The 27351-nt window shown below is 38.3% G+C and overlaps 1 protein-coding gene across 3 annotated transcripts in view; it reads left to right on the top strand.

The window, feature by feature from the left end:
* Positions 1 to 1860: 1860 nt before the first annotated feature.
* gabbr1b (gamma-aminobutyric acid (GABA) B receptor, 1b) overlaps positions 1861 to 27351 on the top strand; it is a 770225-nt gene continuing 744734 nt past the window's right edge. For all 3 annotated transcript variants that reach the window (XM_039768692.1, XM_039768693.1, XM_039768691.1), the window contains exon 1: positions 1861 to 2223. The gene's annotated coding sequence lies outside the window, so the exon portion shown is untranslated. The remainder of the gene's footprint in view (positions 2224 to 27351) is intronic.

Raw genomic sequence — 27351 nt, 5'->3', positions numbered from 1 at the left:
TTCTGTTGCTGAGACTTCTGCTCCTGGAGTAAGAGTGTGAAAAATTCAATGAATGACTTAATGAATGTGAGAATGATTAGTGAATGAATGAAAGAAAATGGTTCTTATCATGAAAAAGACTAAGTGAACATTGTAAAACACCTGTTACTAAAAAGAATAGTGGGTCTGTGCCAAGTATTAAACGTTCATGTAACTAAAAATAATCTTTATTAAATATAATTATTGACCTTGTATAAGAATACTAAAGTAGATCAATGCATCTTTGTAATACTTTCTTTATAATTATTTGAGTTAACTGTGCTGTTACCGGTGCTCACATGTATTAGTGGAGTGCATTGTTTCGTTCCGAGAATAGCGGTCCGACGGCACACGTGATTACGAGTAGCCCCGCCCCATCTTCAGCGCCATCCAAACTGCTTTATAGTCACGTGGGATGAGGTCGCCACTGACTAGCGGTCACATGTCTGCAGAGCTAACTGCTGACAGTTTGGTGTCTCTCGGTGCAATCGCACTGTCATTAGCCGGTTACAAGAGGTCTAATCTCGATAATTAGGGGAAGGAGAAGAGGAGGGAGTGAGTCAAGAGGGAGGAGAAGGAGGGCTGGGAGCAAGGTGCAAAGCCTTCAGGGTCCTGATGTACACCGCATTTTAAACTCCAAAATAACGCAACTGAGGTGCAGTGATGTGCGTTTGCGTAATTCTGGTCAAGGAAGTAGAAAAGGTGCACAAGCTTTATTTGAACATCAACCTTCCCGTTTAACACATTAAGATAAGCCTTTCTAGTGCATGGTCCTCTACTGACACGCACTGGCACTTATTTCAGTGAGCGAGTTACGTTAAAATATCTTGTCAGCGATGTTTTATGGGGAGAGGCGTATGTAAATGCACTTATAACTTGCAAATGTGATCAAAGATTTATAGTTCGAGTTTAGTAATAAGAGGAATTCAGTACACCGATAAAGATCTCCACTGACTTTAAAGGTGTCAAGTGCAGCTATAGTAGCTGAGCACATCTGGGAACACCTGGAACATTGACTTGCTGGACAGCTAAAGCAGCAGCTAACGCTAGGTTAGCAAATCGAACGTGTCGTTCCAAAAAGACAAGTTTCCTCTGATTGACATTAGCAAATATGACCCCTAATCACCATCCCACAAACACCAAATAAAAAAAACGGCAGTTGCACTTATACTTTACCAGGTGCCATAATATAATACATAAAGACAGGTTTTTAAAGTTATAATTAAAAATGAATACATTAAAAATGAATACAAGAAGAACTCATTAATTGTATGCACATTTAACATTATAGTAAAATGAAATACATAATTACAAGGTATAGGGTTTCTCTGCATTTTATAATGGTGTGTTGCTTATTTGTAATTTGTTTTTATTTGGCAAATGTGCTGCATTCTTGGCTGATTCATTAGCTGCGTTATGAAACACGATATATCAAATAAGTACTGCTTATCTGTTAATTTTCTCTTGGACCTATTTGTTACAAAGAACCACAAATATAATTGAATGTGCCTAAACTCGCCACGAGGCTGACGTGCAAAGAGAGACTGATAGATGGGGAAGGTACAATTTAATGTATAGAAGAAAAAGTTAATCTTATCTTAAAGAGAGTAGAACGACTAGTAACAAAGCTAGAATTTCATACAGAAATACAAGGCAACGGAATATAGTTATATGGTCTAATAAACAAAAAAATAAATCCTGTAGGGTGTGTGAGAACATAAGCAGGACGAGTAAATCCAGTGTGTACATCCACTCACGCATGCGTTTGTAGAGACTGGTGGAGGGAGATAGCGAGCGAGCGAGAGAGAGAGAGGGAGGGAGTGAGGGAGGGAAGGAAGAAGAGAGGGAGGTGAGGAGCAGATCGGAGCTCTTGCACCTCCGGCTCGTAGGCTACAGCAATATCACTCCATCCCTCGCCGATCGGATTATCGCTTTACTGCGCTTCCCACCCTCTAGAGCCCTGCCTATTGAGCAACATAGAGTGTACGTATCCGAAACCAGGAGCTGTGCTTTCCAGCACCAGTGCCACAATCAAGCTTCCTTCCCTCGTTTCTTCGTTTTTCATTTCTTTTTTTTTTCTTTTGCTCCGTAAATGCACTCCAATATTTTCCAGGAGAGAAGATTCGTTTCTGCATCAGTATGAGATTGTCCCAACCCAAAACAGGAAGTTCAATACTGTAGTCCTGTACCGTTCTTCACCGCACGGTAATTGGAGTTCTTTAATACTATCCGCTTGATTATTATTGTTAATAGTCGGAACTAGCGCATTGGACAGTAACAATTCATTATTCTGTTTATGCAGTCTTTTATTCCCTAATGTGTTTGGTAATGTATATAAATACATATATTTATGTGCAAGAATATTCCTATTTCCAGTGGTAATTTATTCCTCTAAAGGATCATTACTCCCTTTGACGTGTGGATTATATAGATATATTGCAACTAATTTGTTTTCTTACTAGACATCCTAAACAAATTCATTAATAAGGAGCAAAGGTAAGTTTTTATTTTTTGTTTCTTTGCAAGAAGGTGTACAGTGATTCTTTTGACGATTTCCACATGGGCTACACATATTTTTATGGAATTTTCTCGTGCTTTTATTATTATTATTATTATTATTATTAACCGATGTAACAGCAGTTGCTTTAGTCGCTTAATTTGGCTTTTTCCGCATTGACATTTGATTAAAAGAATCATGTGTGTATTTTTCTCTCTCCCTCTCTTTATATTCGAATCATATATATATATATATATATATATATATATATATATATATATATATATATATATATATATATATATATATATATATATATATATATATATATATATAGTGTGCCTGTGTCTGCGTATGATGCGTACGGCTACACTCGAATTTGACGGCACATCTGTATAAAATGGTCAGCGCTTCCTTAGTTTGGATGCGTAGCCTTTATGATTTGAGCATCTAAACAGAGCGATCCACTTTACATGTTAGCAGTTTCTCGTCACCGCGATACGTTGTGTTGCATGCAGCCACTGAATGGTGAACCGGCATTTAAAGGTTAAATAAAACATGTTTGTTTCCCTCGAGGATGCGTGCTGACGGCTCCCTCTTAAAATGACACATGACTGATAAGCTTGTGTTTCAGGGCTTTTTCGTAGATCTGATTTATGCCACTCGGTGATTTTCTGCACACCTATGCAGATGTGTTCCGTCTAACGTGATGCTCAGGCGAACGTTTGCTTTTACTATGTTGTAAAATTTCCATCTCATGATGCACAATTTAGTACTAGACTTGATGAAAAAGGATTCAAAGTGTGCGGGACGTTCACGGTAGGTTTTGTGTTTGCTGATAACTTTTAATAAATAATAAACATTTACGCTTAATTCTAAATTTGAAGAGATGCTCTTCTTGAAGTAATGCTATTTTGTTCAATACGGGTGTGTATACCCAGAGAAATACCCAAAACGTGCCCAGTGAAATAGTTTTCTCTTGTGCCTATCATGTAACATTGACTGCATGTGCTGTTTTTTCACTCAGTTACCACACGTTTTTACTCGACAGAAGAAGCCCTTTTTGTTGTTGTGTTTATGCTTTGTGAAACAGTCCCTGAGAGATTATTTTGCATTTGCCAGACTCAAAGGAATGATGGCTTCTTTTTCTTTGGCTCAAGTCTGGCAAAAGATCTTTAATAAGACAATAACTTCTAAGGCACTTATAACTGTATACAGAGATCTTAAGCCAACTTAAAAAGTAATTTTAAATGAAACTAAAATGCAATGACAAAATAATTACATTTTACATGAAACAGTCCTTTATTTATTTCAGTTGATTGACTGAGCTAAGAAAAAGCAAAAAAAAAAAAAACACACACAATATACAGTCACAGTAAACTTATACTTTTTGTAATCTAGAGGTTAGGAGCATGTGCCAATATAGCAACAGAAGAAATTACAGCTTTCAGTGATGAAATAAGATTGCTGAAGATAGCCTGATTAACCACAGTAAAGGATTTTAAATGATTAAAGAAGGATAAATATATTTCTCAATTTTTCTGCTGTCCAAGATTAGACTTGTGAGGCTGTCTTACGTTCTAAGCAGAGGGCAGCAGGGGTGTGAGGGGGGTGTTTTGATGGATAACACTTACAATTATAAGAGAATCCAGCCAAATGTTTACGGTTCTCCAGGGACCGATTTTTCAGAATGTTTATTGAAATTGTCTTTAGCAGCCTTCACCTTGTGTATGATCGGGGTTCAGGTGGCATGCTTCATGATGCATTTGTGTGGTGTGGGGGTATTTGTGCTTCAGTGAGCTGCCCATATTGATTGCCTGTCTGGATGTGTCTTGCTTAACAAATTTCATCAATTTGTCTGGACTCCATAGACAGTAATGGCTTTAGTGTAGCTACACCTGGTATGACAGATGTAAAGAGTTAATGCACATTTAAGCTTCTGCTTACTTTTATTGTTTTTGTACCTACTTTCTGTTGTTCACTGTAAAAAAAAAAGGCAAATTTTATTACTGTCTTGTTTATAAATGTTTGATAGTTTTCTTTACTGTTACATATAATCTGGAGGTAAAGACTTTATTTATATGATCTACTATTGATTGCTTTAGGAAGAAAATTAGTTTGCCCTGCTGCTTAGCTACCTCAGCAGCAATGTGCTTGTACTTGTATGTAGTGTGACTTCTGTAAGCCATCCTAGGTAAAGCATTGAGTAAACTGATATTTTTATTATAATTTTACTGTAAGTGCTCTAAGGTGGACTGATATTCCATCCATGGTTGGACCTGGCCTTGTACCTGATGCTTCTGGGAAAGACTTTATCTCCCCAAGGCCCTAAAACTGGATACAAATTCAAGTAAATGAATGCATAAGTGAGTGGCTAATAATAATAATAATAATAATCATATATTGTGATAGATGATATGGGCCTATCATCTTCTTCTTTTTTCTGCTGCTCCCGTTAGGGGTTGCCACAGTGGATCATCTGTCCGCATATTGATGTGGCAAAAGTTTACACCGGATGCCCTTCCTCTCGTAGCCCTCCCCATTTATCCAGGCTTGGGACTGGCACGAAGAAACACACTGGTTTGTCCATCCCCTGTGGCTGGGTTGATATGGGCCTATATTGGCAAGATTGCAAATCTGGAGCAAAAAATGAGTAAGTGAGAAAATAGAGGGAGAATACTATTAATTATATTAGTTCAGCCTTGCTTTTTGTGTGTTCCACTCGAAACATAGTGAGCCAGACTTGCTCTTGGAACAATAAATTCTGCAATGAATTGAATTACTGTAGTAATAAGGATGTGAGATTAGCAATGCTGTGTCACAACTTCAGACTCGTGGGTTCAAATTGGATCCTGACAGTTTGTAGTTTTAATGTTTCAAACATGTCTTTGTGGATTGTCTCTGAGTATTTTAGTTCCTCCTTTATGTCAGATATGCACAGGTCAACTTGGTGGGCTTTTTGCCCAGCGATGGATCAGGTAGGTTTTTGTTTTTTGCCTGTTGCATCCTGAATAGATTAGTGCTAGAAAAAGACTTGGAAAAATAATAACATTGGGCAAGACACTGGCACAATGGTTAAGACTGCTGCTTCACCGTTTTAGAGCTTTCAGTCTGATTTCCATTCGCCATCTATGTGTATTATGGATGTTCTCCCTGTGCCTCAGAGTGCACAACTTTGCTTCCCACATCCCAAAGAAATGAAGTTCATGTTAACTGATGGATCTGAACCAAATCAGGGTGGATGAGCACATGAGTGTACACCACAGTAAATAGATCACCCATTAAGTTGGCTCTTGCCTTGGGACTGATGATGCCAGAATAATCTCTGGCCCTCCATGATCCTGAATTTGATGAGCAGATATGCAAAATGGATAATTATTCAAACCTTTGGCAAAAAGTAATAGTTTTTGAATCAGAAAGAGCAGAGTGGAAATTTGGGTGCCACCTTTATAAAATAATAATTATAGCTACAGTAAACATCTCTCTGTCACAATGTTTAATAGCTGAAAGGCACCAAAGTGGCATGATGGCAAGCCTGTGAAATCTGAATGTCTCTGACAAGGTTTGCGAGTGCAGGTATCTGAAAGCTGATGAGATCAGGCTCCCAAGTTGACGTGTCTAGGATAGGCTGTGAAAACTGATGAGATCAGATAACAAGGTGCTGTGAGACGGCCGACTCTGAATGCTGATGAGATCAGACTCTTGAGCTACTGTTGGCTGCAGGCAGCTAAAAGCAGAATAGGTCAGACTTCCAGAAAACATGTCTGTGGGTTTATGAAAATGGAAGAAATCTGGCCCCCAGGTGATGTGACAGCCGAGCTTTGAATGATGAAGAGATCAGAATCTTTGGCAGGGTGACTGTTGACCCCTTGTTCTTTACTAATGCGGCCACAGGCTTCTGGAAGTTAAAGAGATCAGGCTGTCATGTCATGAAATTGCAGGTTTCTAAAAGGTGATGATTTTTGACATACTAAGTGCTGGATAAGACTTGCAGATGGGGTGGATGCTTAACTCTGAAGATTGAATATAGTGTGCTCTGATGTCTGGTTCTGAAGTTATGTGGACACCTACATTTGATGAGATCATGCTATAAAGTAAATAGGCTGCAAATGTCTGAGAGATGGATTAAAAACAATTGTCGTGATTTGCTTAATGAAAAGCTGAATACATTAAATAATCAAGAAATGCAGCAGCAGGCATCAAAAAGATGATATGCTCAAACTAGTAGGTGACATGGCTGCAAGCTCCTGAAAGCTGATGACATGAGATCAGTGTGACTGCAGACTTTGAAAGAAAGTTCTCAAGTCATGTGTTTGAGGGGATCTGAATGCTGACAAGATCAGGTAGGTGATAAAGTGGCGTCCAGTGAAATCTGAGGGGATTGGACTATCAGTGGGCAGGTGGTATGACAGAACAGATAAACCATACCTTTGGCTCACAGTGGGAGTCTCGTAACCTACCTATGGCAAATAAATGACAAAAGTAGTAATAAAAGTAAAGTATAGTAATAAAAGAGAAGAAATGTAGCACATAAGATATTTAAAAACTAGACAGGTAGTTTAATGTGGATGCATGTCTTTAAGCCATTGAAAAGTAGAGAAATAAGACACTTAGGCTATTTGACTGCAGTTTTGTGAAAGATGAAGAAGTCGTGTTCCAAGTTAGAAGCTGATGAGGTCCATCTCCCAGGTAATATGCTTGTAAATTTGTGAAATTGTAAATAATAGATACATAATTTGGAGTCTCATGATGTGATTAATGTCTTGTGAAAGCCCACAGAATTAGACTTTCAGGTAACTTGAGTGCAGGCTTCAAAATGCTTATAAAGTCAGACATGGCTGCAGCCTTCTGAAATGGATTAATCCCAGAGTTTTGATTTTCCGCTTCTTCACTGCCTCTGCCATGCACTGTACATTTTTAAATCACTTCTTTTGTGCACAGCAAACTGACCAGAATTAAATTAACACTTAATAGAGTATACCTATGCATGGGGTCACTGTTCCTGTTTTCAAGTATAAACTTAACACAAGCCATTTTGCTGTGTGCAGGACTCTGAGCCTGCTTTATAAACTGTACATTGGGTGGAGCTGCTGGCCACATTGGATTAATTGCTATCTCCTTCTAATTTATGGAATTAGACCATGTGCTGGAATGGTTAAAATGGATGTTGAAATAACTAGACCAATCCATCTATTTTCTTGCTTATCCTGTGCTGTTTTAAAGAGTAAAATTAGATTAGATATATAAAGACATGTGCATTTGAGGACTAGAAAGCCTGGAGCTGTTATGATAAGCACCTGTTGTGTTAATGCAATCTGAAATGAGTATTTCTATATATTTTTTATATTATCCATCCATCCATCTGTCCATCCATACTGTTAACCCACTGAAATCAATTTTGGATACACAAGGAGCCCAATTTCATCACCAGGCACAAGGGCTCCCAGGCATTAAATTCTTAACATCATTGGGTTCCTACAATGGAATAATTTTGTAATTCTGACTCTACAATGGCCTTCACATTATTTCAAGAAAGGCATCTTGGTAGACAGCTTTATAAAAACAGCATATAGTGGTTTGAAATTGTGACTGGGTTAATTTGGGTTAACTAAGCAGTGAATGAGGTTGCAGTGCAATTCAGAAATGATCATATACAATAAATAGTTACGGAGAGTTATTTGACTACTGGGCAAGTACAACATTATGAACAGTTTGACAGAACTCACCGGATGTCTGGGTGAGCTAAGTGCAGGTGTAAGTACATTCACTGGAGCTCATTGAAGTTACCACTCCAAAAGTGTAATCATAAGAAAAAGAGTTTACTCACCAAACACTTCAACAGAAGCCAATGTCAGCTAATTGTGAAAAGAAGTAAACCTTTCTTGTTAATTAGCTTTCATACAAATTATAAGGAAACCCTTGCCTGGCTTCATGTTTCACTAGTAAGTACCTGTGCAGACCACACAACAAACCCCGTTGTTTTTTCCTTTGCTTTGCTCATTACCTCTAATGGAGCTTGCATTGAATTCATTGACAGCTACACAACTGTACGGTTAATGGAGCACAGTACTGAGGCAGAGCAGCGCCTGCCACCATTTAGAAAGTGGGAAGGACCGACAGCTGTTTAAATAAATAACTCTGAAGTGAAAATTTAAGAAAATTGTGCTAAATGGACTAAAATGAACCTGAATTTTAATCAGCATTATGAGGAGTACTCACATTTTCAATTTACGCATACTTCACTTTGTAATTTAATCTGTGTACAAATTTGTCTGCATGCACATATTATTTATTTCATCAGCCGCAATAGTCTTTGAAAAAAACTGGGAGAATACGTAGATATGTGAAAAAACTGTTTTAGTGTACTAGTTTGAGTTCCCTGTGAAGAAGAAGTATTACAATTTGTTACAATTAACATGTTTCAATTAAATCTTGACATTTGATTTTTTTATAGGTGAGATGGTGTCACAGAGGTTAGGGCTGATGCTTCCCAGCTGAAGGGTTGGGGTCCCTGCATGTGTGTGGTTCTTATTTCCAATATCTCTAACACTTACAGGAGTGAAACTTAATAGGTGTTGGTGTGTGTGTGTGTGTGTGTGTGTGACTGGCATGCCACTCAGTGGTCACTATGAGTAGTTGCATGTGACACGGTACAATTGTTAATGTTAAAATTCCAAACCACCGTGTAACTCTTACAAAGTTACTTTATTGCACATTTCTCCACTTTTAGTTTCTCTGAAACGAGGACAGACGTGCTGCTTTAAACTGCGATATCATAAAAAATTGGATTGATATTTTTCTTTTCTCTGTCTGAAAATATTTTTGATGTAAATTCAAGTACATTCTGTGCCTGTTTAATAGATGTCCCTTTATTAGCCCCAAGCGCTTTTTGTTGGCAGTCATTCTATTCTTTCTGATTTCTTTGTGAATATTCTTGAAAGCAGGCCTTTCTGTGACAGACACCTAGGTGTAATGGACACGGAATATGCTATGTAGTGGTAAGCAAACTTGGTGCAGCATTGGCATCTGTGGGTACATTTTACTAATTGGGTCAATTAATTGAGGAAATGGTAACAAGCAAGAGAATTAAAATGAAGATGGTAGCTAAATGAAGAAAAATGAACAGAGCCCTGCTTCCTAAATCCTGAGATAAAAACACAAACCATTGCTAAAGACATTCATTTATTTTCATTCTGCTATTTCAAATGAGGGTCACAGAAGCTTTTGCAAATTTAATCACACACTGAGGAGCATTTAATAAAAGAGAAACTGCTATCTAATTAAGCAAGGGGTGCAACTAAATCGAGGGACTGGCCCCTGAACAAAAAGCTTCAGGTCCCCCAGGGTGTAGTTTGAGAGCTACTTTCCTACACTCCACCTATTCTACATGTGGGATACTCGTAGATAGGAAGCACCAAAGGAATTCTGGTTTTGTGCTTTCACAGTCTGACTAAGTAACATTCATGTGCTGCGCTACTGATTAGGCAACTCAATCCTGTAGTCGTCATGGAAATTATGAAAAGAATATTTCAGTTTTGTGCAAATATAAAAAGTGCATTGATTACAATGCAACCAGATTCATCCAGCCATTTTTGTAATTGCCCTTTACATTACAACATCACGTAAAGCCAGAGACTGTCCTGGGTGTATTAGACACAAAGTCGAAGCCATACTGTGATGCCAGGCCCATTCAGAGTCACCAGATTTGCAGGTTTTTGTGATGTATCATGAAGTTAAAATTTCCAGGGAAAACTCACACAGATTTAACGACATGCTGTAGAGCTTAGATCCCAAAAGTTGTGGAAATCTAGGACCCAATACTGTGCCACTAGGTTACTATGAAAGATAACAGCTAAAAAAGTAGTTACACTTTTTTGTTTGATATTTTTACTTTTACTGCATGAAATTTTAACTTTTACATACAGTAGCTACAATTTCCTTTGTGTTTCACTAAAATGGGTGCTTTTGAAATAAATGATATTTGTAGATTAAATTGCAAAGCAAAATTGAAGCTAACGACTGTGCTACTGCACAACTCAGTGATGCCCTTTAATCCTTACTCTTATTCTATGTTAATTAATGTTGACTTATGTTTATTTTGTATTGTGTCTTCTATTTTTCTATTCATTTTGTAAAGCACTTTGAGCTACATTTTTTTGTATGAATATGTGCTATATAAATAACTGTTTATTGATTGATTGATTGATCCATCTGTCACTTTCTGAACCTGCCTAATCAAGTTTTAGGGCTGGGGTCTGCCTTGGCAGCACTGAATTCAGGAAACCTCCAGTTCATAGGAAAGCACATTCATCCATACCATGGCAATATAGAGTCACCATTTCAACTAGAATTGTTTGCATTTGGAATGGGGAAAACTGAAATAACTGAAGAAAAAACCTCATGGATGTGAGGCAAACATGTAAACTCCACATAGACATGGATCAGGGTGGGATCAAAATGCAGCAGTTGTGCCACTATGCCCCTCAGTGATGCAACTAAATCTGTCCAGTCATTTGCACAACATTTTTAATCCAGTTTGAGTGCTGATAGAGGCCAAGTCCTACCCCAGAAACATTTAACACAAGACAGGAAGCAATCCTGCATGGGGTGCCAATCCATTACAAGTCACACTCACGCACACACATAGAGTCACTCACACTAAGCTAATTTATAATTTTCAATAATCATCAAATACATGTCTTTGGTGTATTGAAAGGGAATAAACAGAATACTTGGGGAAACATGCATACCTCATCCAGTGTGATCAGGTCACTAACCAATATCATCAAGTCATCAAGTTGACGTCTGAAGGTTCACCGTATAGTTCAATCGACTTCACTATCCATCAATCAAATATCAGACTTGCTTAATGCAGTTGATGGTTGAAGACTACTCTGGGAGTATCAAACAAATGGTAGAAACCCACCCTGAGTAAATCATAGGGTGTACCGACTGTGCAGGGCGGCAGCAGTTTAAAGTAAGATGGACTCTGAAGGGGCATTATATGTGTAATAACTAGCCAAGGTAGTAACTGGGAGCTCAGAAATGAAATAAACAAAGGCTAAGATGTGAGACACAAATGCTATCCAATCAGAATATTTTTTGCAGCCAAAACACAAGATGAGAATCAGCTGAAGAACAAAAAGGAATGCATAACCAGAAAGAGTTTTGAATAATTATTACAAGGGTTTTATTTAGTTTTGATTTATCCACAAGGTCTAGGTAATGATGTCACATGCTAAACTCTCTCATTCGTGCTGCCCACCAACAGCCTGATCAACCTTCTATCACAAACAGCAAACCTTGGCAGCCCCCATAAAAAAAAAACAAAATCCTGCTGCAGCAAGACATATTTCAAACAACAATGTCATCCATGGTCCAAATCAGAAAAACAACCTGACCGTTAAATTCCTTTGCCTCTAAAGCCCTTGGAATTATATATGCAGTATTATTAGAGGCCAAGGAAAAGATGAAAAAAATATATAAATAAGATCCAGATTAGGACACTGGCCACACTAATATATACACATTCTCTCTCTGCTCTTTTATTGGATATTTTCTGCTTTGCCAGCTGCCTCCCAAATTGTGGGGCTACTGGAGCAGAAGTTTTTATAGCTGAATGCCCTTTCTGATGCCAGCCTCCTTTAGTCACCTTGAGCAACATGCAAGAGGGACAGTGACCTTATTCTAACCTCAGAGCTGCAATTTAAACTCACCAACTGGAAAGAAAAAAAAAATAGAGTGTGGGGAGAACAATTTTAAAAATTGAGACAAAACTTGCATGAGGAGAATGTCCAAATTCAAACCCAGGACTTGAAAATAATGCTGACCACTGTGCCACCCTCAGTTTCATTATTTGGTATTTTATTCCATGTTTCTGCTATTCAGTGCGTGAAGAAATAACTGTTTAGATCAACCAATCAATCAGTCAATCCGTATGCTTTATGTCACCTTAAAAGCCTACACCATCGCAGGTGCTATGCAACACTAAAATTACAATTCATTGTTAGACAGAAACTTGTGAAATGAACCATAGCAAGCATATGAAGAAGAATGCATATCAGAGAATGCATATGAATGTGCATGGAAATGAGATGATGTCTAGTATTGGGAACAATATATTATGGGAATAGAGAAATAAACTGACATTTGAGAAACTGCACCTCTTAAATGTATGGTGAAGTCTAATTCAGAGAGTTAATTTTGGGGAAACAGTTAGAGGAACCCGGAGTCAAAATGTGGGTCAAGAGTCATAATGAAAATGTTAAAACTGAAGAAACAAACCCGAGCAGAGAGAAATCGGAGTTGGAGTCATACCACTAAATGAATGTTCACTAGGAGTTGTGTGAAGGCATTTAAAGGTTGCTCTTAAGTAGTTGCTGGAACCTGGAGCAGTTTGGCCAGTGGTATCAAACACAAGACAGGAACCAGCTACACAGTTAATAATAATGGTTCTTTAATGGCACTTTGAAGGGTTGAATAGATCCATCTAGAACCATATAGCTTGACAGAGAACCATTTCATTTTTTGCATATACAATTGGTACTTTGAGTTTTAAAACTGTTTCTAATATGTAAACAAAACAGAAATCTTTACTATATAGTAGGCTACCTACCTATACTGATAGATCAAGAAAACCTGAACTTGGTCTGTTTTAATATACAGGATGTGTAGCTGCTCCTGAAAGTTTTTTCCTGCTACAGATGAGACCACAATCTGACTGATGTTTGAAGAGTACTGATTTGCTTTCTTTCTCTTTTAGAGCTCTCAAACACCATGCAAAACTAAAGTAAAATAAAGCTAGTCAATTAAACAATAAATGAGTTATACAGGTGTAGGGATAACAAATTAAAATATACCGTGTGCTCCTTCTGACTAGAAGTTCAGGAGTCTTTATTACAATCTCTCTGATACCAACCTCATGTCCATCTTATTAAAGAAAAACACCTTTCTTCAGCTTAGCGTCCATTAAGTGTCTTGATATGCGCATTTCCACTCCACCGATGAACTTGATCACGTGACCACAGCACCCTTCCGTTCAAACCAAATTGTATACTTATGTACAAAGACGTTGAGTTAAAAAAAAATATAGCAAAGTTACACTTTAAAAGAAAACGTTATCTACCATAAGATTGCACCACCACTATTATAATATACAATATAATTTACAAAACATATTCCACAAACTCAGGTATCAAATTTAGATATATATACATATATATTTTGTGACAGCTACAGGATGGATTCTTATAAAATCATGAACCCATTTTTATTTTATTATCATCTATTCACCTCTATTTCACTTGTTACTGGTCTAAATATATAACAGTTCTTTCTGGTACTTTCATGTGGATAGTTCTTCTGGGAACTAAAATGGTTACCCTGTGACACTGCTATGAAGAACCACGCGGTGCCAAATGAAAATCATATGTTATATCCAGCAGGGGTCGCTCGGTCCATGGAATTATGTTCTTATTATGGTGAAAATAATCAGAAAAGACCAATCTTCTTATATAATATGCTACTGTGGCTGTCCGTTTATCTATCCAGGATTTTAAATCTATTGACCTGAACCTTGGTACACATATACTACGTGACCTCTATTGTCCGCTTTTGGGTGATGATTTTTATTACGCTTTTTATTTTTAGTGTATTTTAAGTTTAGAATCAACTCTCAGCAGCGGGCAGCAGGGCAGCCATGCAGTGCATGTGTATGAGCGCCGTTCTCATCCCTTCCACCTTCACCGTCACTTCCTCTACCTCTTCATATCTTAAATCATTCTTAAGGCAGATTGAAGACTTAAGTGCCAGCTTAAGTGAAAAATTAAGAAAAACGTACTAAGTAATTGCAACACAAAAACTGACTTAATCAGTTTTAATGTGAATCACTTTTAATGTTTAATGTGTCAAAGGAAGAAGAGAAGAAGCGGGCCTCTAGGGTGGAGAAAAGAAGAGCTGTTCCAGAAGCAGAAAGCACATCAACCTCTGAGCTAACAAATGGTAAACGTACAGAGAAACAACAACATTTATTTATATAGCACATTTTCATACAAAAAGTAGCTCAAAGTGCTACAGAGAAAGAGGATGAAAATTATGAATGCTCAAGTCAAGTGTATTCACTGCATGTTATCGTGCAGTCTGTCGTTACTGGTATGGTATAAAAGGAGATATATGTATTTAACTTGCTTTAAAATGTCATTTCCGCCCCAAACAATGCAATGCATAATTCATTTATACATACATATCCATGGGGTGGCACGGTGGCGCGGTGGTAGCGCTGCTGTCTCGCAGTTAGGAGACCCAGGTTCGCTTCCCGGGTCCTCCCTGCGTGGAGTTTGCATGTTCTCCCCGTGTCTGCGTGGGTTTCCTCCGGCGCTCAGTTTCCTCCCACAATCCAAAGACATGCAGGTTAGGTGGATTGGCGATTCTAAATTGGCCCTAGTGTGTGCTTGGTGTGTGGGTGTGTTTGTGTGTGTCCTGCGGTGGGTTGGCACTCTGCCCAGGATTGGTTCCTGCCTTGTGCCCTGTGTTGGCTGGGATTAGCTCCAGCAGACCCCCGTGACCCTGTATTCGGATTCATGGATACATATCCATGCCAGATAGAAGTCAATAAAGGACCTAATTCCAGGGAGCTAGCGCCTCCTGCTGGATACATATATGTCTGCCACTGAAATGTGTGAGCAAACTGGAGCACCCAGACAAAACCCACACAGATATCAGAAGCGCATGCAAACTCCCGCTCCACCAATGAACCTGATCATGTGACCACAGCACCCTTCTGTTCAGAGGGAGAGCATCCAAACTCAAACTCAAACTAAAGACTCTTTAGGCAGCTCCATCAACTATTACATAACCCTACTGAGATGTTTTACGTATAAAATAATAAGGATCATAGCAACGAAATGAACAAGCAAACTGTAAGGTTTCACAGCAATCATGTGCTGTATAGCTGCATTAGGCACACCTGCTTCCTTTTACGATTAATTATATATTTGGCTTACCTATTTATCCAAGATGACTTAAATTTGCATCATGTTACAAGCGAATAGTGTAGTTTTTTTTTAGTTAGAGCACATGGAAGGTTAAGTGACTTGCTCAGGGTAGCACCGTGAATCAGCGGTGCCTTATAATCTACACCCTTTGTAAATGGTGGGTTACAGCCTTGCATTTGCTGCTGCTGAGTTAAGCCAATCTCTTCATGACCGTCTGCAGGATAACCTGAGATGAAAACGAATGGACGAATATATGCATTAATAATCTGATGGCCAATTTCATCGTTTAATTTGAACTAACAGCCCCCCTCATTTCAGAGATCTGATGTATGGTAAAGACATCAGCAAGCTGTACAATAATTTGCTTCTGGGTTTGTTTTTTTTTTTTGTTTTTTTTGCCATCTTGCAGTTTTCTAAAGAGCAGGTGCTGTTTTGTTGGTGTGTAAACGTCGTTAAAGAAGTCCCTTTTGAAAAGAAGCTGCACATTAGTCTGAAGAGTGGCTTGAATTGCTGGTTTTCATATTCTTCACAATATAAAAATTTGTCAACTTGCAAATAAATAAATAAAAAAGCCACACATTTTGAATTCAGCAGCTGAAGATGACACGTCTTTCATAAAGAGTGTTTATCTGTCTTTCATGCGTCCCCTTTCTGTAATGAACTTCTAAAAAGCTCATTGTTTTGAAGCGCATTGAATTTTCCACACACAAAGGTATTTTCAAATAGCCTAATGAGCAATCTCACTAATTATCAGTTTCTACTTTGTATTTGTCTGTATGTGTGTGTGTGTGTGTGTGTGTGTGTATGTCATTTCCTTCATTGTGAATGCGGTGTATGGCAGTGCAGCCCTGCCTGGAGTTCTTCATAATGCACACATGATCCCAGTGGTGTGAATCTCAGGATAGTAAGTTTATTGGTCAATTTAGGTACAGATCATTTGGCACATGATACATCATTACAGCACTCTACAGCACAATGAAAAAATGGGATGTGTTTGCGTCAGGGTCAAACATTCATCTTTCCTATTATATTGCAGTCATAGAAACCGGAGTCTATTAGATCAAATACATACCTTCATTCTGAAACCCACTTAATTCCATCCAGAGTTGGAGCTTTTCCTGGAAGCACTGAATGCATGCCTGAAAACACCCTGGACAGAACCCCAGTCTGTCACACAGTACACACATGTTTAGAATTGCCAGTTAGCTTAACATGCATGTCTTTGGCATGTGGGAGAAATCCTGTTAGAAATATGGCTAGACTCTCTGAGTTCTACACTGACAGTGACTAGATGGTGGATTTGAACCCAGGAGAACGAATATGTGGGGTAGCAGCACTAATCACTGCACTAACATGCTGCCTCTTGGGCTGAATATCTCTTACAAATAAAATTGTTCTGTCTGTTACACCACTAGATAGATAGATAGATAGATAGATAGATAGATAGATAGATAGATAGATAGATAGATAGATAGATAGATAGATAGATTATTTGTTCCCAGGTGGAAATTTAGCTTTTTACAGAAGCCCAATAAATATCCACCCCATCCATCCATTTTAGGCTGTTTCTCTGGGTACTCAGGGGTCTCAGGGGCAGTGGCATAAGCAAAGATGCTCAGACATCTCTTTTCCTTGGCACCTCCTCCATCTTCTCTGAGGGGATATTGAGTTATTCACAGGCCAACTGCGAGATATAATCTCTCTAAGCATGTCCTACATCTGCCTCAGGGTCTAATCCCCGTTGCACAAGTCTGAAACCCCTGACTAGGGAGGTGTCCAAGAGGTATCCTAAACAAATGCTGAAACCACCACTACTGGCTCCTTTTGACACAGAGGAGAAGCAATCATACTTTAAACTACTCCCGAATGTCAACGTGCCTCACCTTATCTCTAAGGCTGAGCTCAGAAACCCTGTGAAAGACACTCATTTCTGCCATATGTATCTGCAATCTAGTTCTTTGAGTCACTACCCGAAGTTCATTACCGTAGATGAGGACAGGGACATTGACTGAACAGTAAATGGAGAGCTTTGCCTTTTGGCTCATCTCTCTCTTCACCACAGTTATGACAAACAGCAAATCCCTCCCAAATATATACTAAAATGACTAAAAAAAACCTAAAAGGAAAGAAAAAGAAAAAGTCTGATTGGCTGTCACAGTTAGGCATTATACAGGTGTATTGCTTTTGCTATAATAGACACCCAGTAGTGTTTCTTGACACACTTTTGCTGGATAATTCACGGGCTGAAAGTCCTCAGTGTTAGTGCATCATGGAGAGGATGTGCAGCATTGTTCATAATGGCAGTTGATTTAAAGGGTCACTCTTGAGCTGATGTTACCAGAACAGCACATCACAGTGTAGAAGATTGCACTGGCCACTACAAAGTTATTGAATATGTGAAGGATGTCAATACACACATTAAAGGAATGCAGTCACCTAAGAAAAAAAGTGTCTTCTCTGCCCTTTCTTATATCTTTCCTCTGTGTTACAAAACCAGTCCAGCCTGTCATTGATATAGACCCCCAAGTACTTGTAGCATTACACCACCTCCACATTCACTCCCATGGAATAGTGACCGGGTATCAAAATCCATCTCCTTGGTTTTGCTGATTCTTTCTGCACCAACAAAGTTCTCCAACTGACTGCTACACACTGTCTCATACTCCTTATCAAGACACCCCAGCATTATTTCAACATTTCTGAATGTACCATGGCCTTGTGTTATTTTTATAGTCTGAGGTGTACAAGGTCAAGGGAGAAGGTAGCAGGACTGTTCCTTGTGGTGCTCCAGTGTTGCTAATATCCATATCAGACACACAGTCCTTGAGTCTCACAAACTGCAGTCTGCCTGACAGACAGTCCATTATCCAGGACACCACAGGCTCATCCACCTGGATATCCCTGAGCTTACCCCTTAACAGTGACAGCTGGGTGGTACGGAAGGCATTGAGGAAATCAAAAAACATAATCCTCTCGGTGTTGTCAGCTTTGTCCAGGTGAGAGTAACCCTTGTGAAACAGATACATAATTGCATCCTCCACTCCAATCTATGTCCGAATGGCACACTACTCTGGGAACAGAAGGTCTGCCACAATGGGACTCATATATTAGGGACTGGGTAGCAGTTCTTGAAGACTTGGAATTCCTAACTCAGTAGAGACAATTCAAAACTACAGGAATTCAAACTAATTTTGTACATGCTTCTTTTGGTTTTTAATTGAATGGATTTATTTACATATTTGATGCTGTGCTTTAATCTTGTTTGAACTAAATGGTGCAAATTGTTTATAAAATAAAAAAATACATATTGATCAATGGTAGCTTGTTGGTGCAGTAGTAGTGCTGCTGTGTCTCATTCCTAGAGTCCTGGAGCTGGAATCCAGCCCTAGCCACTGGCAGTTTACTATTTGCACATTCTGTCCGCTTGTTTTCCTCCAACATCCAAAGTTTTGAATGTTAGGATAATTGGAATTCAATCCATGTGAGTGTATAGGAGTGTGCATGGGTATGCCCTGTGATAGCCTGACACCCTATTCATGATTTCTACCTGCTGCTGCTGTAATCGCCTCTGATCACCACTTGCTGAATTAAGAGGGGTAGATAAAGGATGGATCATTGTTTGATGGGTTTAATGGATTAAAATGCAAATGACAGCTGCTATGATAAAGCCTATCCCATTATGGCTGGTTTTACTTTAGTGGTTATACTTTGAACATCCACTGCCCAGTTCCAAGCAGAGTCCATGAGATTTTTACTTATTTGACTTATCCAGAGAAGTTTAAATTGACCAGAAGATGGAGAAAGCAAAACATCCTATGTCACCAGACCAAAATCCTTTTTCTGTTTAGAAATACCAAAATCTTGTTCAGTGCCAGGCCAAATGTACTGAAAGGTGGTAAGATGGCTTTGAAAACTGAAGCATTTGGATGTTCTTCATTTTAATACAAATATTGAATCTTTTCACCCCACAACCCTAAAATGGTCTAAGTGAGACAGAACAGAGAGGGTGGATAGATTGTGCCCTGGGCTTGATTCCTGGTCCAGATTCTTTTTATGTAGAGTGTGTATGTTCTCCCTGTGTCTGTGTGGGTAATTTTCTGGGTGTGGTAGCTTCCCTCAGACATCCCAGACATGTGTTTATTACAACATTTGATAACTCTAAATGAGGCCAGCATGAGTGTGTGTGCCTTCTGATTGATTGGAGTCCCATCCAGGGTTGGTTCCTGCCTTGAGCTCAGTGTCGTAGGACTCTGTATTGGATAAGAAGAAGGTTAGAAGATGTGAGAACTCTTTTTGACTTTCCAGTTCCAGTTCTTGTGCGTGTGAATGTTTTTCTTTCAGGTACGAATAACGGGGCTTGATTAACAGGACGTTAGGAATTGTTTTCCGGCTTTGGCCAGTAATATCTGATGAGAGACACACATAATAATTTATTCATAATTTTAACATATGCTTTTATTTCTTTTATTTTTTTGAGAGTTACTTAATTTTGAAACTATTACCCATTTCATCTACCTACAATTGGCTGTTGAAGAATGGTGGCTTGGAAAAGAGGAGTCAGATCTCTTGTCATGGTCAAATGTGCATCATCTTCTTTACATGTGCATTAAGAAATGTGTAGGCCGCATTTGAGAGCACATTTTGAGGCTGGCTGTGGTAAACATATAAACTAGACTTATGTAACTCCCAAGCTGGACTTGGAAGCAGGCCCAGTTTCAACGTTTGATGTTCTTTCTGATATAGAACATAAATTAACTGATTTCTCCACTCAGACCTGCTATTTAGCTTTTCCATCAAAGCTTCACTGCCCATTATCTAAGTACTCCATGCATATGTTATTAGGCTCCCAGTGGATCTTACCCCTTGGAAGAGGTTGCAAAGAAAGTTAAAACGGCGTCTGCTATGTATAAGGTGCACAATAGTGTGTAGACATATGGAAGAATTATTAATGTTGCTATAAGTCACAAAAGATGTGGAGAAGAGGGAAAACAGAGTCTGTGCCAGGTGAATGGAAGCACTAATCCCCACTAGTATAACCAGGCTCTATCTGACATGGTTCTCACTGAGATGGTTAAGCCATTTACCTAAAAATGCAGAACATTTCCTTCTTGTTACTGAATTACACCTCTCACTTCTTTGCCACAGTGTTTCCTTCTTGTATTTCCCCTCCAGCTGTAGGTTTCATATTTTTTTTTATAGTAGGCAATATTCTTAGGAGCACCAGGGTGATTGTTTTACTTATACATTGATTGCCCAAGGTTGAAAACAAGTGTAAGACAAACACCCACCTTTTATAGGCTCTGCCTTCAATTGCCCCAAGCATCATAAAGTATAAGCTCACTTATGCTGGTTCACTAGATGATGGGCTATATATGATATGGTGCAAACTACAGTAAATATTCAGTTAGGCCAAGTATGAGTAACAGTATTCACACCAAACTGAAGTGTACCTCTGGTGTCACTTGTTCTGGCCACTTACTGTTGGTTCCTGCCTACCCCTGCCTGGAATGTCTCTTTTGTGTGGGCATTCCTCTTCTTCTCTCTAACCAGAAACTTGCACCAATGAAAATACATTTTCAGATATACATAAGGGAGTGTGTATCAATATGCCCTGTTATGGACGGGCACACTTCTAAGTTTGGTTCTTTTTTTATGCCTAAAGCTGCTGTAATAGGTTGTGGCACCAGTTTGGATATTGCATGGGTAAATAGTTACTTTATATATAGTGATGAGCTTCCACAGATATGTCTTAGACTAAACCATTAAGAATATCAAAATATATCCTTACACATAAAGAAAGCATAATCATTAATAAGAAGTGTAACACGTTATTAAAACACTTTTATGTATATCTAAAGTGCTAGATTAGAACAGCTAAAACCCATCAAAATAGAAATACCAATTATAGGAGGAGAACGGGCATCCAGTTTGAAGGATGATTCATTATCCGGACAGGAGGGCAGTGTGATGATGCAAGCGAATTGGCTGGTGGGGCAAGGAAATAAATTTCCACCCGGCCTGTATGGATTAATGATAAAAGCCGAGGATCAGGAGTTGTTCTACCCCGATATTCTAGGTTCACTGGTCCTCATATGGTAGTCCAGTACGACACCCACAAGGGTGCTTGGGAGTTGGAATCCAGAAGTGCAGCCCTGTTGGGATCCCTGGATATTGATAGAGGATATTGTTGGGGGAGGACCTCCAGACTTTTTCTAAGGCTCAGAAGTACTTCCTTGAACGCTTTCCCTGGTCTGACTTAAAAGGAATCTGCTGCTGAGTCAGAGTCAGGAGGTAGTGGGAAACATTTGATGGAAGTAGAAAAGGAGGAATGATTGTTTAATTTGTCTTGTTATTGTGGCTGATTGCAGGAGAGGATTGTGAAGAGGTGCTTTGTAAGAATAAATATCGTATTTTATTCTAAAAACGTGTGTTGTATTACTGTGTCTTGGGTTTGGGGCTCAGTGGCAGCCCCTTTGTGGTCATACTGTACAATATATAATCCATAGCATTAATACATAGACCCATAGACCTATATCAGAACTGCACCTCAACAGTCTTAAAATGTATGTGCCAGATTCATCATTCATCTTTGTCAAGAATACACACATTCATTCAGTAATCACCCCCTCACGAATTAACGTAATACCCGAAATCCCAGAAAATCAGAGGTTAGGCACACTCAATAACCAGAAGGTCTAATAATAACTGAGGAATCATTCATTAACAGTTGTAATGCAGCATTCACGTCTCTCGTAATATTATAAAACCATCTAGGTCGCTGTGAATCTATCTCCTCAATATCCCTCTTTACTAATCAGATAAATGTATCTAACTCAGGATCAATCAGGCCAGACGGAGGGAAGGTGGATTTAAATGGAAGGGCAAGTTCTCCACTTCTTCCTACTCACTATAAAGAAAACACGTAATTATAATTTTCTACCGATTGAAACAACTTGACCCTATTATTTAAAAGCCTATATCTTGGTGTAGGAACAAGCTGTTTCATAATATGCTTTTTTTTCCAAATCAGAAAGTGGTAGTGTGGAAATGTTTGTGATCGGAGCCTCAACTATCTCAGTCTGCCTCTTTTTGATTGGATTAGATCCCGGCAGAATAGTCCACTGTTTGCAATTCTAAAAAAAGATGAAACTGAACAAAAGAAAGGCCAAAGTTCTCAACCCGGAGGTACAATTTTATGTATGAGGAAACCTATTCATGTTGATTTTTACTAGATATGATGATTGGGTGGTCTTCATTGGAATGGATACTCAAGGTTTATGTGACTTAATGCTCTGACAGTCATACTTTTCCTCCAGACATTAGTGCATGGTGGTGATATACACCTGATATTGTTATTTATTCAATTCACCTTACACAGTTGAGTTTGATGTATGTCATGTCTGCTTAGTGAATCTCCCTAAATTCTGACTTTCTGATATTTCGGGTATTAAGTTAATTTGTTAGGGCATGAATAATGCATTAAAGTGCATATTTTTGACAAGGATAAATTATGAATCTGGCATCCAAGTTTTAATATTGTTGATATTCTGATTCTGATATTGGACTATGGATCTATGTGTTGACAATATTTATTATTTATTGGTATTTCTATTTTGATGGTTTTAAACTGTTGTAATCTAGTTGCATTAGAGCTATGCATAATAGTGTTAGAGATATACATAATAGTGTCTGAATATGTTACACTTCTCCTTTATGGTTATGCTTTCACAAGAAAAGCTACTAAGTTTAAAGGGATAAACAGAAGAGGAAATGTAAAAGAACAACAACAACAACAACATTATTTATATAGCACATTTTCATACAAAAAGTAGCTCAAAGTGCTTTACATAATGAAGAATAGAAAAATAAAAGACAAGATAAGAAATTAAAATAAGTCAACATTAATTAACAAAGAATAAGAGTAAGGTCCAATGGCCAGGGTGGACAGAAAAAACAAAAAAAAAACTCCAGACGGCTGGAGAAAAAAATAAAATCTGTAGGGATTCCAGGCCATTAGACTGCCCAGTCCCCTCTGGGCAATCTACCTAACATAAATGAAACAGTCCTCTTTGGATTTAGGGTTCTCACGGAAGGACAGAAAGTCGAAACTATAGATCAGTCATATTGAGCATCAGTACCCAAGTCTAAACCTAATAAATGCAGTAAGACAAATCAAAGCAAAAGTCAGAACCAGGAAGTCTTTAACACTACAAGATTACAGTACAGTACCATTAACACATGCACAATGATAGTTTTTGCATGGATATCAGCAAACTTAGATAATGACACATGTGATGCACCAGTTCTTACAGCGGTGAGCTGATGATTTCAACCATATACTTCTGGAACTGCATATCAGGGCAACTGTCTTTGCATTATTACGATGGCAACACAACAAGGCGTCACCCAGGAAAAAGAAAATGGTGTTAAAATGCCACATAATAATTCCTAATAACTGATAACAATTTTTATGAAAAAATTAAATGCAAAATTCTGGTTCAGTGCCTCAAAAAATCCATACTGGGAAGTAACCATTAATAAAAGAGACTTGTGCAAATGTACAAAAATATGCCAACGTATTCTGTTATATTCAAGCACCAGTTTGCTCATATCAGTGGATCTAGTGTATGCAATGAATGCAAAACACGCACCATTATGTTGCTATTACTTGCCTTTGTGGTGACACCAAGAACTGTGGATTTATGGTCTTCATGGTCTTTCATGGATTTTTCCATATCTGGTTATTCCATGAATGTGAATCAAGGGAGGCTGGGATTTACCAGGCTGTGACCAGTCCATCACAAGTCATGTCAGCCTCTGCTGGCCCCTTTTATCAGTTATCTGTTTCTGAGCACAGGATGGATGTTTTGTCTTGGTTGTGCCTTATTCTTGATACACCTGGGACACTGTTGTGTGTGATACCCCAGCAGTGCGGCTGTTCATGTCAGTATGTCTGTCCCCCAGTGAATCATTTGACTTTGCTCATGTGTACACACAGGCTGCTCTCATTCAGAAGTCAGATGAGCAGTCAGTTTTCTGTTGGTTAGTAAAATGATGACTCGGTTTAAATTATTTGATGCGTTTTTATATGTAAGTTTCTATAGCACTTAATCAAACATTAACACACTCACTAAAATCGATATTGAAATACTTCAAATGGTTCATATGGTTCAACTTGAAAAGCTGACAGTACTAGGCATTTTCTGCTAATTATTAGCTCACTTATAGGGATAAAAAATTAAACTGTTTTTCAAAAAACTTTATGTTTATAACTGGCACTTGCCAACTGAAAATGCTAAAAAGCTTCTTGGCAGCCGTGAATTCGAAACTTTTAGCTGTGTGGATGGGAGTATATTTTAGTCACGCACTGGAAAGAGCTCAATTGGGTCAATCTTGGAGATAGTCAGGAGGTACTGTACAGTTAAAAATAAATGACTATATTTTATTTAACGCCTATGACATCATAAATCTACAAATAAACTCGTGGTTCACTCCTCCAGCAGACAGCCTCTTTGGCAGACATATATAAGTATAACAAAGTGCCTTTGTTATACCAAGTTAAAGTGTGCTGGGTGTCAAAGCAAGAATGGCTTACCAAACAAGTAATTTGTCAATCTGGTGTTATCGATTTGTCAAACTCATTTCCCTTGCTGTGCACAACTACGTTTAAGGAGGATAACCTGCCATAAAGTTCCACTGGGGCTTCTCAGTCCACTCCTGGAACCATGCATCACAGTGTCTGTAAGGAGTTCAGATGACAGGAACACATCCATCCTTCCATTCATTCAACTCAGATTTCTGGGAATCTGCAGTCTGGAACCCACCCTATGCAAGATAATTAGGTTTGGAAGAATCTGGAGTCCAAGCCAGAGCCCACCCTGGACAGGATGCCAGTTCATTGCAGGGCACATTCAGATACATTCCAACAAAAGGTAGGACAGGTTTAAAAATTAACCTTTCATTTTTTTTGGAAAATTGGAGGCAAAACTATGCAGAAATAGGGAGGACATGCAAATTTAACACAGAAAGCGACTAGGTGAGTATTCAAATCTTGGTCTTTGAGGCAGCAACGCTAGCTACTGTACCACCATGATTTCCCTCAGGAATACCACTGATATAACTCATTTTAACGAGACATAGTTAGATTGACAGAGCTACCAGTAATTCTTGTCTTTGCGCTCCTTAAATTGCAATATTCAAACACAAAACATAAAAAAAAAAACAATTGTGTTGTTGAATTTCTTTTGTAGATCTTTCTACAGTGTAATTTGTGCTGTAAATTATATTGGCCAAAAGGAAGTCAGTAATATAAAAAGACTTTTTGGCCGTTATGCCTGTGATCAGCGTACCATTCCGCACAAGTCCCCAGTACATCAGTATAAATCTCTGCAAATACAGTTTGATCCGTACTGAAATTATTTGACGTTAGCAGCTCTGAAGCTCTTTATATGTGCTTATACTACAAATGGAACAGCGGCATTCAAGAGCAGAATTCTCATTTTGTCTTCACTAGATTATCCTATAAAAAGGGATGTGTATTAAATACAGACCCATTAATTGATGCTGCTGCCTCCCAAATGCAGGGACCTGGGTTTGAATCCTACGTAAGTCAATACCTTTGTGGAGCTTGTGTGTTCTCTTTGTGTCAGCATGGCTTTTCTACCCATGACAGTTTTTCTGTGACATTCCAAAGATTTGCATGTGAGGTTAATGGGCTACAATGTACTGGCATCCCTTACAGTTTATTAGGAAAGGATTTGACTCTCTGCAACCGTGTAAAAGAGAAAATCTGACCCAGTAAACAGATTGCTGTAGCATTTCAACGTTTGTTGCATTTGCTTGTGTAAATGAAGATCCTTTCAGTATATGGTAATGATAGATTGCCATGGTTTATTTATTTTACTCCCTGAGAATCATGTCTGTTTTTTGTGTGTTTAAGGTGAGTTTATGTATGTAAATGTTTCAATCAGGATCTTGATTTCAGTGTAAGCGCCAGTGATGAGCACCACACCAGAATAAAATGAACTGAACGTCAGATCATATTGACGTTAATCTGGTAGGATTGATTGTCGTTTGATGAATAGGCCCACAAATCTCCCAACAGCCTAAGATAATATAGTAATAGCTTGACATTACACTTTTATTTGATAACAAGAATAGATTACAAGTTGCAAAGTTTATTCTTATTATAGAATAAATGATTGCATTGATTTTGAATTGCAATATTTGAGATTTAGGAACAAATGCACATATAAATGTTAAAAAAAAAAGTGTAGTTTATGGAAAGGAAAAATTCAACAAAAGTTTTACTAAATGTGGATTAAATATTTAAACACTAATTTGCATTTTTACAGTAAAGAGCCTCAGAATATTATAATGTATAATCATATATCAATATAGATAGCAGAATGTTAATTAAAGATTTATGTAAGTAAAACAATTTAATATTTGAAAAATTCTCATACCAAACACTAAAAAGCATAATGTCGAGCGGCACAGCAGATAGCACTGCTACTTTACAACTCCAGGGACCTGGTTTTGAATTCCAGCCTAGTCACTGTCTGTGTGCAGTTTGTATTGACTTCTTGTAGTGGTCACATTTTTTTTTATAGCCTTTCTAATTTTAATTGTTCTGTATATTTAAAATTTATATTTACTTATTTGGCTGACGCCTTTATCCAAGGCAACTTACAACATTTATGATACGATTGGTTACAGTTCTTTTGGTTTTCCAACTGGAGCACAGGCACGTCAAGTGACTTGCTCATAGTCACATAGCGTCAGTAGCAGGATATGAACCCACAACCACAAAGCCTTAACCACGAAGCCATACTACCCACATTT

This window comes from Polypterus senegalus, chromosome 11, assembly GCF_016835505.1.
Source record: "Polypterus senegalus isolate Bchr_013 chromosome 11, ASM1683550v1, whole genome shotgun sequence".
Classification (NCBI taxonomy): Eukaryota; Metazoa; Chordata; class Cladistia; order Polypteriformes; family Polypteridae; genus Polypterus; species Polypterus senegalus.
The sequence above is the reverse complement of the archived record's forward strand: the minus strand, read 5'-3'. Positions and strand labels throughout refer to the sequence as shown.